Here is a 4,758-nt window from a genome sequence, read left to right as displayed (position 1 = left end):
AGACTATGGGGATGGAGATCAGACCGGTGGCTGCCAGGGTCTGAGAGTGGGAGAGGGGAGCAAATAAAGCAGCAGCACCAGGGCATTTGCAGGGGGCAGAGTGGGGGAACTCATCTGCATCTTGACAGTAGTAATGGATACATGGCCTGTGCTTCAGTCCAACCTCACAAAATTGTACACCCAAGAAGTTCACTCTATATAAACAAACAAACCAAAATAAGATCCACCTGCAACCCACCTAAGCGACAGTGTGCATAATCAAGGTCAGAGAAAAACTGGAACTCACACCCTGCTGGTGATAGAGGAAGTCGCTACAACCACGTTGGAAAGCTATTTGGCAATATCTGCTGAAGTTAAGCATGTACAAATCCTATAAATCACCAATTACACCTCTAGACATATATGCAACAGAAACATTTCCCAAAGAAAGTGAACACAAGGATATTTGTAGCAGCTTTATTTGTAACAGCAAAAACCTGGAAACCCTGCCAATGTCCACAAATATTGGAATTGATCAATCAGAGTATAGTCATGAAATGGAATACTGTATGGTGAGAATAAAGGAAATACCACTTATGGGACAACATGGATAAATCTCACAAACAATAGTGAGTATAAGAATCCAGACAATAATAAGAGCCCATAATGTAGAGTTTCATTTACATAAAATAATCAAAGATGTTACAAGTCAAAACAGTGGTTACCTTTGGGCAGAAGGAATGACTCAGAGGGGAGGGATCACAAGGGAGTTCTAACAACATTCAGTTTCTTAATATAAATGCAGGTCACTGGTGTATGAACTTTGTGAATATCCAACCAGGAGAGGTATTTTATTTCTATTTTAGAGATGGAAAAGACCCAAGGACAAGAAGATAAATGGTTTCAACTCTGACTGTATGATTCCAGTATTTCTAGAATGACAAACTTAGAGATCAGAAAAGACAGAAAGACTTCAACTCTAAGGAGCATCTAGTCTAGTCTCTGTTTTATAAAAGCAAAAAATATGTCCCAGGAAGGGAAGGACTTATTCAAGATTACCCATCTACTGAAAGAAAGGATTAGAAGTTCAATCTTCCAAGTGCCATCCAGTCTATGTCCAATGCACCCTGACCACTGTTTACAGACAAATCATCAAAACACGTTACTGAATGGAGGAAAAAGAACATTACATTGGGAACTGGGAGACCTGGAGTCTGTCCCAGTTTTGCCAAGTAAGCTTGGCTTTCCCCTTTCCATTTTAATCTTCCCATCTGAGAAATATGGGGTGACAATAACCAAATCAACAAGAGGTCACAAGTCTTGAATCCACAACAGAGGCAGATCCAGGTTTTGCACAATCTGAATCTTCTAACACTTGGAGCCCTCTGAAAGGATATTGGTAAAAAAAAAAAAAAAAAAAAAAAACACATCAATGCAAAACTAGTAACAAAAGTGAGTACTTCCGATGAGAGAAGAAAGACAATAGGATACACAATTGGAAAAAGTCAACAAACGTTAGACACATCTTAAAATTCAGGGAAAAAAGTGGCATAACAAATAAAAGTATATTTTTGTTAAATAATGGCCCCACATACTTCTGCAACCTGTTATTCCTACTTTTCTTATCTATCACAGCAGCAGGCTCACAGTACTTAGCATACAGTTGTACTCACACCTAAAAGGTATTACACCAACGTAGTAAGGACACACAGGCAGATGGCAAGAGGAAAAGACACAGGGAGAACCTGGAGGAATCTGTGTGCAGATTCCTTAGCCTCTCACCCTCCCATGAGAGGCCACAAACAGTACGCCCTTCTTTCAGCAATGGACATGCAGTGACATGGGTGTGATATTTCTGTCCAGGGAGGCCCAAACTCAGTGCCCAGGGATTATATTCAAGGCCAGCCACATAGGAACACTCTGCCTAGCATGCACCAAAAGTTCAGACTCCCAGAAGGAAAGCAGGTGTTTAGCATAAACCACAGAGTTTGTATAAACAGTCTACACACAGTGAGCCCTCTCACCAGTTAACTGTTGCCTGGACACCCTCTGAGAGCCAAGTCCCCGGAAGCCAGACAAGGGGCAGCCTTGCAAGCCATCCTTTGGAAAGGACAGCAGTCTCAGGCTGGCTACATTAACTCTTCTTTGCATGCTACTCAGTGTTTGTGGTTCTGATACAGTCACTTGCCCCACAATCGCAGGAGTTCTGGAAAATGCCACTTCACATACCCCCTCCAAATGTTAATATAAATGCATGCTGTGCTTATAATTGCATACGCTGCTCACTGGGAATATCCTTGCCAGGACAGAACTTGTGTTGATCGATTTTCCATATCTGATTTGTGACTAGAATATTTTCCCACAGACTAGCTTCTGGCTCTGTACATTGTGAACCGTGATTCTCCTCCACTGCCAACACACGTCTAGGACCACATGCTACAAGGCATGACATCACAATGTCCTCTTCCTCCTCACACCTCTCATCCCAATGCTGGTGTGATGGTACAGAAAGCAGGCGTCTTCCTGGAAGCAATTTCAATACAGGGCAGCTAGCAAGAACTCAAACATATATGGAATCAGTTGTGAGCCCCTTCAACCACACTCTAAATCCAAACTAAGTATATCCCAATTTAGTATCTCTTTAGCCAGATTCCCAACATGCCCCTGGCCACTGTATTGCTGCCCAACACAAGAGCAAGAGTAATCGAGACAGCAGACTGGTAAGAGAGGTGCCCTGAGCCAACTTCAGCTAAAATATTTCTTGTGGATTTTCCAAGCCGTAGGACCAGCAGAAACCCCAGTGCTAGGGCCTCTTCCAGGCCTGTGCAAGTGAGTGAACCTGAAGCTGAGTCCTAAATTTCACTCACTTCACTGTGCATCTGTGCCTAGGTCCAGAGAGTCACAGGAGAGAAATCGAATACAGAAAAGGCTTGGGCTCCAGCTAATGGGGCAGAAGGGAAGAGAGTACCTAAACAGAAGCAACGCTGAGGAAATCAGGATGAATTCCAGACAACCAGAGAGTCCAAGGACCTGGAAACGAGTGACAAGCAGGTGAGCTAGGAATGGAAAGGCAGCCTGAGCCGGGACCCAACACAAGTTGGGTCCCAACACAAGCAAACTACAGTGTCTTTCTACTCTGGCTGATGTGAGCAGTGCAGTGTCAGTGGGGGTAGGTGCCGGGAGCAGTGGAGGAACTGGTTCAGAGTGGGGCTTCTCGAACCACAGCCAGTGAGCAGCTGTGCTGGGCAGGCACAGAACCAGATGGAGCAGGCTAGGAACCCAAGAGGCAGCCAAGAAAGACAACCTCCAGGATGGGTCAAAGCTGAATTCCCAGACTACCACTCATAGCGTCAGATGTTGCTCAAGCTCGAATTGGCCCCCTAGGTAGCATATCCCACCCCCACCCTCCGTGGGTATGGGAAGCAGGTCACCATGGTTAGACATCTTAAGGGTAAACTGATAGCACTACTCTGGGTTTAATTTGAGATGAATGCCAGTCATTTTACAAACAGGATGTGCTTCAGTAAGAAGTTCTGCTGGGATGGGAGAAGGAAGGAGGAGAGGACAGAGGCATCAGAATGTCCAAGAGGGCAGATTTGCTGAGACTACAGATGACACCAGCACTCTCTCGCCTCCACACCAGTACTGCTCTACCCAGTAGGAAGATGTAGAAGGAAACAACTGACATTAAATTATATGGTTATACAGTTTCTAAAGTCACATGGCCCTGGACCACACACATCCCTAGAAGCAAGTGACAGACTTGTGACAGAAAGTCTGGTACCCTGGATCATCCTGGAGAATCATCAGCAAGACAGTCAAGTGTAAAAATAAATGCATAAGCCCGATTTGACACTTCTCAACTATAGTACTGGGGATGAAAATTTAAGGATGGTGCCTTTGGGCAGCTGTGTAACACAACAGACTCTTCATCTCCCTTTTGATTCAGCTTCTCCTTATACTCCAGAGAGCACCAGGCGCAGCGGAGTCAACAGAATTGACTCTTTGACAGCCATCATAAAGCATATCCTGTGAAATACATACTCTTTTGATTCCCTCCTGTAATCTGAAAGAAGCAGACCGGCTCACAGGCAAGCAACACAATTCAAAGTCCCCAAATCACGTTGCATTGGAGCTGGAAGGAGCTGACGCAGTGGAGGCTGAGCCATGGCCTTGCAAATGGGAAACATACTAGGCCCAGGGCCAGCCATACCCTTCAGAAGCATAACTCACAGCAGCAGGATGACAGCATTGGCACCAGGCTCAGAGTGCATTTCATGTGTTCCCAACCTGTATGATGGCCACACGGACTCTGGGTGGGCCCATCCTGAGTTTAAATTCCAACCCTGAGTTTAAATCACCCCCGGCCAAGTGAGAGATCTTAGCCAAGTCCCTTGGCCTCTGTGCTCTTGGTTTTCTCACCTGGCAAGCAGATCTAACAGCAGCTAGATCGCCAGGTTGATTCAAGGACTAAAGGAAGTAAGATGTCAGAAGCACCATTGCCTACTTCTATGCTTGGGCTAGTCTTCCTCGTCACCAATCTCCCGTCTTTCTAGGCACGAGCGGGCTTCTCAGGATGGGACCCTTGGATCACCAACTCCTTAAATCCTACCTATTCTTCAATACACAGCTCAGACCCAGCCTGCCTCTCCAAACTTCCTGATCCCCCAGTGAGGTGCACGCTGGCCTCCCCTAAGGCCTCGTAGCACTTCACAGATAGTTCTTTTTGTGGATGATGTCTGGTCCTACCTTAAATGAGAATTACTGACATACTTGCCT

The sequence above is a fragment of the Canis lupus genome, chromosome X, assembly GCF_011100685.1.
Source record: "Canis lupus familiaris isolate Mischka breed German Shepherd chromosome X, alternate assembly UU_Cfam_GSD_1.0, whole genome shotgun sequence".
Taxonomy (NCBI): domain Eukaryota; kingdom Metazoa; phylum Chordata; class Mammalia; order Carnivora; family Canidae; genus Canis; species Canis lupus.
Note: the sequence above shows the minus strand (reverse complement) of the source record.